This window comes from Schistocerca serialis, chromosome 4, assembly GCF_023864345.2.
Source record: "Schistocerca serialis cubense isolate TAMUIC-IGC-003099 chromosome 4, iqSchSeri2.2, whole genome shotgun sequence".
NCBI classification, from domain to species: Eukaryota; Metazoa; Arthropoda; class Insecta; order Orthoptera; family Acrididae; genus Schistocerca; species Schistocerca serialis.
Genome location: NC_064641.1, coordinates 214,678,145 through 214,689,132, shown reverse-complemented (window position 1 = coordinate 214,689,132; position 10,988 = coordinate 214,678,145).

The following is a 10,988-nucleotide window of genomic DNA, read 5'->3' as shown; positions in this document are numbered from 1 at the left end:
AGCAACATGTGCTTCTAATCTAAGCTCACGTGGACAAATACACACACCAAAAGTGTTTTGCGTGACCCCAGTTCCCAGAACTCTTGAAGATAGAAGTTGACTGTGGATATTGTATCACAGACATAGTCCCCTTTGACTGGTCAAAGATGTCACTAAAAACGCCCAAAGATGTAAACAACAATGCTTGAGAAGCGCCTATTGGACGGACGGTATCCGACAGCCGATCAGTTCGTCATTCCACCAGAAGGAGGTACACGGCTGTAGTTCAACCATGCCTAGACGGTCAATACTGCGGTTCGATGGCGTCCGCATTGTTACCTTGTGCCATGAAGGGCTCTCAAGGTAGCGTCCATGCGTCTCGGGGCGACCCAAGGCTATGTTGTTCGGACATGGAGGAGATACAGAGAGACAGGACCTGTTGATGACATGCCTCGATCAGGCCACCCAAGGGCAGTGGATGACCGCAACCTAAGGATTATGGCTAGGAGGAACCCTGTCAGCAACGCCACCATGTTGAATAATGCTTTTCGTGCAGTCGTGTTACGACTCAAACTGTCCGCAGTATGCTGTATGATGCGCATCTTCACTCCCGACGTCCATGGCGAGGTTCAAGACACCATGCAGCGCGGTACAGATGGGCCCAGCAACATGCCGAATGGACCGCTCAGGATTGGCTTCACGTTCTCTTCCCCGATGAGTGTCGAAAATGCCTTCAACCAGACAATCGCCGGAGGCGTGTTTGGGGACAACACGGCCAGACTGAACGCCTCACACACACTGTCCAGCGAGTGCAACAAGGTGGAGGTTCCCTGCTGTTTTGGGGTGGCATTATGTGGGATCGACGTAAGCCACTGGTGGTCATGGAAGGCGCCGTAACGGCTGTACGATACGTGAATGCCATCCTCCGATCGATAGTGCAAACATATCGGCAGCATATTGGCGAGGTATTCGTTTTCGTGGGCGACAATTCGCGTCCCCATCGTGCACTTCTTGTGAATGACTTCCTTCAGGATAACAACATCACTCGACTAGAGTGGCCAGCATGTTCTCTAGACATTAACCCTATCAAACATGCCCGGGATCGATTGAAAAGGGCTGTTTATGGACGGCGTGTCCCACCAACCAGTCTGAGGAATCTACGTCGAATTGCCGTTGAGGAGTGAGACAATCTGGACCAACAGTGCCTTGATGAACTTGTGGATAATGTGCCACGACGAATACAGGCACACATAAATGCAAGAGGACGTGCTACTGGATATTAGAGGTACCACCTCTGAAGGTCTCGCTGTATGGTGGTACAACATGCAGTGTGTGGTTTTCATGAGCAATAAAAAGGGCGGAAATGCTGTTTATGTTGATCTTTATTCAAAAATGGTTCAAATGGCTCTGAGCACTATGCGACTTAACTTCTGAGGTCATCATTTGCCTAGAACTTAGAACTAATTAAACCTAACTAACCTAAGGACATCACACACACCCATGCCCGAGGCAGGATTCGAACCTGCGACCGTAGCGGTCGCTCGGATCCAGACTGTAGCGCCTAGAACCGCATGGCCACTCCGGCCGCCTGATCTCTAATCCAGTTTTCCGTACAGGTCCCAGAACTCTCGGAACCAAGGTGATGCAAAACTTTTTTGATATGTGTAGGTTCGATACTGTTTTTCATAGCAAACAATGTCTCGAAAACTTTACTGTGCGCGCTGACGCATACGTAAAAGGAGGCAAGAATTTCCATGAGGCAAGAGAATAGGGGAAAAATAGGCTGTTGTGGGTGAAGCCTGCTGCTTCTATAATCAACTGTACGGCAGTTTGTGAATTAGACGGATGAACAGTACTTGAAGAATCCCGCTCTGCGAGTAACATTACTAACAGGTGTCGGAACACGAATCAATACAAAACAGATGAACATGAATTCTGACATAATACGTCTCTTGCTAAATGGTATCGACATTCGAACACGCAGTTCTGCAAAGCAGACTGAAATAATGAAACAGAGAAACATAATCATGAAATGGAAATGGTTATAACACTCTATAAGGCAGACTAAGTATTTTAATGATTGGTGCTGAAGACTATGGGAAAGAGAAGTACTTGCCAGAGAAGGTGCGCTGGAAGGATCACTATTGCGTTCATGACCCGGATACATGAGCTGCGAAAGACAGGTCAGATACTTTAAGCCGCAGCAAGGAAAAATTTCTTTCCTGAACCCTACAAAACAACGAATATCCGTGGCAACCCGCTGGGGTACACCAAAGTTAAAAGTGCAGTTTTGGAACCGTTGACTCCAAGCCATGGGAAGTAGACTAGAAGAGGAGAGACAAACAAAAGACAACGATGCCGCACTGTCTGAAAATTCTTCGACATTAATGCAGGGCAGGCATGTACATACCCACATAAGGGATGGGAAAGATATACATACAAGTTGTTTGTCTAAAATGTGATACCGAGTCTCTTTCCAAAAGTTTCTATTGAGCAGGCTCTCGGGGCTTTATAAACAATAGATCATGGACGAAACGGCAATTACAGCTACGTTGTACTACGTTGTGCTGTCAAATACTTTAGAATACTGTTCATAACTTACAACGTGAACTGCGTTTACCTATAACATCTTGAATGCTTCTATGCATCCACAGATTGTCGTTGTTCCGTTGTCATTATACAGACGATTTGGCGCTTCCGGCGGAAATTTGTAGGATATCCACCTCCTCTCCCTTTAGCCTTCCCTCATTACACACATATTGTCACATCAAGAGATTATGTTTATCAAGACTCAAGAGGTATTAGCACGCTCAAAACAGATTCTAGATTGACTTGTATTCTATCCACGGAAGTCTACGCTACGGGTTAGAAAAGTTTGTTCTACTTTAACAAAATTTCTTAGAATGCAATATCGTGAATGTAGAAAAATGAGCAGAAACTGTAAGTGTGTGAATTTCGGAATATATTTTAGAACTGGCGCTTTCGTAGTTTTTCTGGCCTTTCGACGCACCTCGTAGATATCTGAATATTTCTTGAACAGTTGCTAGTTTTCATCCCCACAGTTACAAGAAACTTTAGAACTGAATTTTCCTACTAAAGTATAGGTTTACATTTACGTAGTCCGTTCTAATTGTGTTATCTGTCGTTCTGAGAGCCATGAAGCTTACTGGCAGAACTTGCCATATATGCACAAGAGGCAGCTATCATAAGCTTTTTACAATGCAGCAAAGCCTTTGACATTGTCGACTTCGACATTTTGCTTATAAAACTTTGCGGCCTAAGTTTCTCGCCAAATGCAGTGCAATGGTTTCGCTCGTACCTGACGTCTCGAACTGAATGCCGCCTGACCGGTGCCATAAAGTCACAGTGGAAGCAGGTCTACATCTACATCTATACTCCGCGACCCACCTTACGGCGTGTGGCGGAGGGTACTTATTGTACCACTATCTGATCCCCCCTTCCCTGTTCCATTCACGAATTGTGCGTGGAAAGAACGACTGCTTGTAAGTCTCCGTATTTGCTCTAATTTCTCGGATCTTTTCGTTGTGATCATTACGCGAGATATATGTGGGCGGTAGTAATATGTTGCCCATCTCTTCCCGGAATGTGCTCTCTCGCAATTTCGATAATAAACCTCTCCGTATTGCGTAACGCCTTTCTTGAAGTGTCCGCCACTGGAGCTTGTTCAGCATCTCCGTAACGCTCTCGCGCTGACTAAATGTCCCCATGACGAATCGCGCTGCTTTTCGCTGGATCATGTCTATCTCTTCTATTAATCCAACCTGGTAAGGGTCCCATACTGATGAGCAATACTCAAGAATCGGACGAACAAGCGTTTTGTAAGCTACTTCTTTCGTCGATGAGTCACATTTTCTTAGAATTCTTCCTATGAATCTCAACCTGGCGCCTGCTTTTCCCACTATTTGTTTTATGTGATCATTCCACTTCAGGTCGCTCCGGATAGTAACTCCTAAGTATTTTATGGTCGTTACCGCTTCCAATGATTTACCACCTAAGGCATAATCGTACTGGAATGGATTTCTGCCCCTATGTATGCGCATTATATTACATTTATCTACGTTTAGGGAAAGCTGCCAGCTGTCGCACCATACATTAATCCTCTGCAGGTCCTCCTGGAGTACGTACGAGTCTTCTGATGTTGCTACTTTCTTGTAGACAACCGTGTCATCTGCAAATAGCCTCACGGAGCTACCGATGTTGTCAACTAAGTCATTTATGTATATTGTAAACAATAAAGGTCCTATCACGCTTCCCTGCGGTACTCCCGAAATTACCTCTACATCTGCAGATTTTGAACCGTTAAGAATGACATGTTGTGTTCTTTCTTCTAGGAAATCCTGAATCCAATCACAAACCTGGTCCGATATTCCGTAAGCTCGTATTTTTTTCACTAAACGTAAGTGCGGAACCGTATCAAATGCCTTCCTGAAGTCCAGGAATACGGCATCAATCTGCTCGCCAGTGTCTACGGCACTGTGAATTTCTTGGGCAAATAGGGCGAGCGTATTAGGTCGTATTAGGCGTCCCCAGGGTGCGGTATTAGGTCCCATTATCTTGTCATTGTACATCTACATCCACATCTACATGGTTATTCTGTAATTCACACATAAGTGCTTGGCAGACGGTTCATCGAACCATTTTCATACTACTTCTCTACTATTTCACTCTCGAATGGCGAGTGGGAAAAAGGAACACCTAAATCTTTCTGTTCTAGCTCTGAAATCTCTTATTTTATTATGATGATCATTTCTCCCTACGTAGGTGGATGTCAACAAAATGTTTACGCACTCAGAAGAGAAATTTGGTGATTGAAATTACGTAAATAGATCTCGCCGGAAAGAAGACCACCTTTGTTTCAGTGACTGCCATCCCAACTCGCGTATCATAATTGTGACACTCTCACCCCTATTGCGCGATAACACGGAAGGAGCTGACCTTCTTTGCACTTTTTGAATGTCCTCCGCCAATGCGACCTGTTAAGGATTCCACACCGCGCAGCAATATTCCAGCAGAGGACGGACAAGTGTAATGTAGGCTGTCTCTTTAGTGGGTTTGTCGCATCTTCTAAGTGTTCTGCCAACAAAGTGCAGTCTTTGTTTCGCTTTCCCCACAATATCATCTACGTGGGTTTTCCAATTGAAGTTGCTCGTAATTGTGATTCCTAGGTATTTAGTCGAACTGACAGCCCTTGGATTTATGCGATTTATCGTATACCAAAAATTTATCGTATTTCTTTTAGTACCCATGTGTATGACCTCTCACTTTTATTTGTTTACTGCCAGTCGACACTTTTCGCATCATACAGAAATTCTCTCTAGATCATTTTGTAATTGGAATTGATCGTCTGATGATTTTACTAGACGGTAAATTACAGCGTCATCTGCAATCCAAGGGGGCTGCTCAGATTATCACCTAGACCATTTATATAAATCAGGAACAGCAGAGGGCCTATGACTCTACGTTGCAGAACGCCAGATATCAGTTCTGTTCTACTCGATGATTTACCGTCTATCACTACTAACTGTGACCTCTCTGAGAGGAAATCATGAATCCACAACTGAGACGATACTCCATATGCACAAAATTTGATTAATAGTCGCTTGTGAGGAACGGTATCAAAAGCCTTCTGGAAATCTAGGAATATAGAATCGATCTGAGAGGCCTTGTCGACAGCACTCATTACTTCATTGGAATAAAGAACTAGCTGCTTTGCACAAGAACGATATTTTCTGAATCCGTGTTGGTTATGCATCAATAAGTCATTTTCTTCAAGGTGCATCATAATGGTCGAGTACAGTATATGCTCCAAAATCCTACTGAAAATTGAGGTCAGTGATATGGGTCTGTAATTGAATGGATTACTCCTATTTCCTTTCTTGAATATTGGTGTGACCTGCGCTACTTTCCAGTCTTTAGGAACAGACCTTTCGTCAAGTGAGTGGTTGTAGCTCAACCCAACTATAATCGAAGCGGTACTATTTTTATTACCGCCAAATATCGGGAATCCCTAGCATCGTTATACGGGACAAATATCGATTTCTCTCCTTCGGCAAAGAATATAGACGGAAACCTAAATTGGACTGATCATGTAACTGCAATGTGCAAGTAGGCATCAGCATGTCTCCAGGCTCTACAAAAACATAAAGAGTTTTTCCCTCTTGACCCCAAAAAAAGACATGTACAAACACATGAACTGCCAATCACTGATGAGGGGTGGTGGTATCCTGCGGCACCTGGAACTGGTTATGTGTGCGTTATATCTGTGATGGTCCTTTCTTTGGTCATATTTCACCACAATACGCTCAGTTGTCCTGGCTGCATGCAGGCAGGCGCAGAAACTGCCATACTCTCTGTCTTCTGCATCCTATCTCTCTTCAACATTAACGCTCTTGTCTGAACATCATAACAAAAACACCTATTTCCATCAGATCAAAATCCTTTAGGTGCCGCTCCATAGTTCGGCCACCTTCTCGAGGTCATTCTCAGTAGCAGGTATCCGACTCTGGATTAAACTATCGCATTATACGAGGGGACTGAATAACATCTCCAGCTTCAGAAGACAGTTAATGACACGTCTAATGAAGCAACAATAGAGGTTACCATTGCCCCGATATGCACTCGTTACCCTTGTGCATGCTTTTTACCAACCAGTGCTTCCCCTTTTCCCAGTATTCATAGCTGGTGCCGCCTCCTTAAATTTGCTTTCCCAGAAATCCCTTTATCAGAAAACTTTGTGTTCTGTACGCCTATAAATTCTTCTCCTATCTGCCACTATCATTTCTGTTATTATTGTCATTATTACTTTTAGTATTGTTATTATTATTATTATTATTATCAGTGTTAGTGGCAATAGCTCCATAGTACAAGCACTTCCAGCATTAATTTCATTTGTTCATAGATAATATTATTTACTCACGTTGCCACTTCAGACTCTCAAATCATTTTAATACTATTCGCCGTAATAAAATTGTTACTTTTTAGGTAACTATGATGTAAAAGAGGTACTATATGTGTGAAGCCCGACTCAGATGTAAGAGTGGGCCTGATGGCACTAAACATATCGGGTTCAATAAAGTAACAAAATAAGTAAAAAAACAGACCAGGTTCCTCTCTGGCATACTTGTCGATACAAATACAAATGCTCATAACAAAAATACAGTGACGCGGCCTCACCGTTGATAGAAGTTAAATTGAAGTCCCAATGAAACCACTCCGAAATATGTTCCTAAAATTTACTTGATCCACTAACGTTTAGGTAAAAGCGAACACTTCATTTGCTCTCGTTGTACTTGCTCTACTCCTTACTTACCAATGGTTTCGTTGCCTACAGGATCTTTATTTCATAAGGAAAGAAAGCTTAAATAGAATGGGTGACTGGAATTCAAGAGTAGGAAAAGGGAGAGAAGAAAACATAGTAGGTGAATATGGATTGGGGGGAAGAAATGAAATAGGAAGCCGTCTGGTAGAATTTTGCGCAGAGCATAACTTAATCATAGCTATCACTTGGTTTAAGAATCATGAAAGAAGATTGTATACATGGAAGAACCCGGGAGATACTAAAAGGTATCGGATAGATTATATAATGGTAAGACAGAGATTTAGAAACCAGGTTTTAAATTGTAAAACATTTCCAGGTGCAGATGTGGACTCTGACCACAATCTATTAGTTATGAACTGTAGATTAAAACTGAAGAAACTGCAAAAAGGTGGGAATTTAAGGAGATGGGACATGGATAAACTGAAAGAACAAGAGGTTGTACAGAGTTTCAGGGAGAGTGTAAGGGACAATTGACAGGAATGGGGGAAAGAAATACAGAAGAAGAAGAAGAATGGGTAGCTTTGAGGGATGAAATAGTGAAGGCAGCAGAGGATTAAATTGGTAAAAAGACGAGGGCTAGTAGAAACTCTTGGGTAACTGAAGAAATATTGAATTTAATTGATGAAAGGAAAAAATATAAAAATGCAGTAAATGAAGCAGGCAAAAAGGAATACAAACGTCTCAGAAATTATATCGACAGGAAGTGCAAAATGGCTAAGCAGGAATGGCTAGAGGACAAATGTAAGGATGTAGAGGCTTATCTCAGTAGGGATAAGATAGATACTGCCTACAGGAAAATTAAAGAGACCATTGGAGAAAGCAGAACCACTTGTATGAATATCAGGAGCTTTGATGGAAACACAGTTCTAAGCAAAGAAGGGAAAGCAGAAAGGTGGAAGGAGTATATAGAAGGTCTATACAAGGGCGATGTACTTGAAGATAATATCATGGAAATGTAAGAGGATGTAGATGAAATGAAATGGGAGATATGATACTGCGTGAAGAGTTTGACAGAGAACTGAAAGACTCCAGGAGTAGACAACATTCCATTAGAACTACTGACAGCCTTGGGAGAGCCAGTCCTGACAAAACTCTACCAAATGGTCAAATGGCTCTGAGCACTATGGGACTCAACTGCTGAGGTCATTAGTCCCCTAGAACTTAGGACTAGTTAAACCTAACTAACCTAAGGACATCACAAACATCAATGCCCGAGGCAGGATTCGAACCTGCGACCGTAGCGGTCTTGCGGTTCCAGCCTGCAGCGCCTTTAACCGCACGGCGACTTCGGCCGGCCAAAACTCTACCATCTGGTGAGCAAGATGTATGAGACAGGCGAAATATCCTCAGACTTCAAGAAGAATATAATAATTCCAATCGCAAAGAAAGCAAGTGTTGACAGATGTGAAAATTACTGAACTATCAGTTTAATAAGTCACAGCTGCAAAACACTAACGCGAATTCTTTACAGACGAATGGAAAAACTGATAGAAGCCGACCTCGGGGAAGATCAGTTTGGATTCCGTAGAAATGTTGGAACACGTGAGGCAATACTGACCCTACGACTTACCTTAGAAGAAAGATTAAGGAAAGGCAAACCTACGTTTCTAGCATTTGTAGACTTACATCTACATCTGTACTCCGCGAGCCACCTTACGGTGTGTGGCGGAGAAAGCTTTTGACAATGTTGATTGGAATACTCTCTTTCAAATTCTGAAGGTGGCAGGGGTAAAATACAGGGAGCGAAAGGCTATTTACAATTTGTACAGAAAGCAGATGGCAGTTATAAGAGTCGAGGGACATGAAAGGGAAGCAGTGGTTGGGAAGGGAGTAAGACAGGGTTGTAGCCTCTCCCCGGTGTTGTTCAATCTGTATATTGAGCAAGCAGTAAAGGAAACAAAAGAAAAATTCGGAGTAGGTATTAAAATTCATGGAGAAGAAATAAAAACTTTGAGGTTCGCCGATGACATTGTAATTCTGTCAGAGACAGCAAAGGACTTGGAAGAGCAGTTGAATGGAATGGACAGTGTCTTGAAAGGAGGATATAAGATGAACATCAACAAAAGCAAAACAAGGATAATGGAATGTAGTCTAATTAAGTCGGGTGATGCTGAGGGAATTAGATTAGGAAATGAGGCACTTAAAGTAGTAAAGGAGTTTTGCTATTTGGGGAGCAAAATAACTGATGATGGTCGAAGTAGAGAGGATATAAAATGTAGGCTGGCAATGGCAAGGAAAGCGTTTCTGAAGAAGAGAAATTTGTTAACATCCAGTATTGATTTAAGTGTCAGGAAGTCATTTCTGAAAGTATTTGTATGGAGTGTAGCCATGTATGGGAGTGAAACATGGACGATAAATAGTTTGGACAAGAAGAGAATAGAAGCTTTCGAAATGTGGTGCTACAGAAGAATGCTGAAGATTAGATGGGTAGATCACATAACTAATGAGTAGGTATTGAATAGAATTGCCAGCAGGAGTGGCCGAGCAGCTCTAGGCGCTACAGTCTGGAGCTGTGCGACCGCTACGGTCGCAGGTTCGAATCCTGCCTCGGGCATGGATGTGTGTGAAGTCCTTAGGTTAGTTAGGTTTAAGTAGTTGTAAGTTCTAGGGGACTGATGACCTCAGAAGTTAAGTCGCATAGTGCTCAGAGCCATTTTTGAATAGAATTGGGGAGAAGAGGAGCTTGTGGCACAATTTGACTAAAAGAAGGGATCGGTTGGTAGGACATATTCTGAGACATCGGGGGATCCCGAATTTACTAATGGAGGGCAGCGTGGAGGTTAAAAATCGTAGAGGGAGGCCAAGAGATGAATACACTAAGCAGATTCAGAAGGAAGTAGGCTGCAGTAGGTACTGGGAGGTGAAGAAGCTTGCACAGGATAGAGTAGAGTGGAGAGCTGCATCAATCCAGTCTCAGGACTGAAGACCACAACAACAACAACAACAACAACAACATTGAAAATACGAGGCAAGAGCTAGTTGTGCGTCCTTAGCTCTAAACCTATATTGGAAGTGCCAAGCTGGGTCCTCGCTCTGCCGTTCAGCTTGTTTATTTCGAATTGTGACTTCCTTCCCCGTGTATTCTAAACATCCTTCTCGCTGCAAAATGAGGTAGCACAATGCCTTTCTCATTCTTAACTTTTCTATAGACTTTTCTTTTCGTCTTTCTGCTGTTTTACGATAATATTAATATTCTTTTTTCCCCTCATCTGTCACAGTTATTTTGCCTACTTTTTTTTCTACCGCAGGTATGCGTTTAGTTCTCGCTCTGTTGTTCTTTTCATGATCTGAATTAATTCATCTTGCACAATACGTTTGATTTCTGAATATGTCACGAGTACTGTTCTTACTTTATTGTTGCTAGTTCAAAATCTTGCCCAATCATAAAACATTTCGAATGATATAGCAGTAGCACTACTATAATAATTAAATAATAATAATAAAAATTGTATCAATCGTTTAGTTCGTTTACTTTAGTTTCGATTCAAATTAATTTAGTCGTATTTAAAAAAAAAAATAACATGTAGGATGTCTTGTTAAATGAAACAGACGTAATAACGAACGTATTTTTCATTGAATAATCAATAGAAACATTTAAGTGGGAAAACTAGTTTCTTTGAACACATCGATTACTTTTTTTTCCATTCGATGTTCCACATGATTACGCATT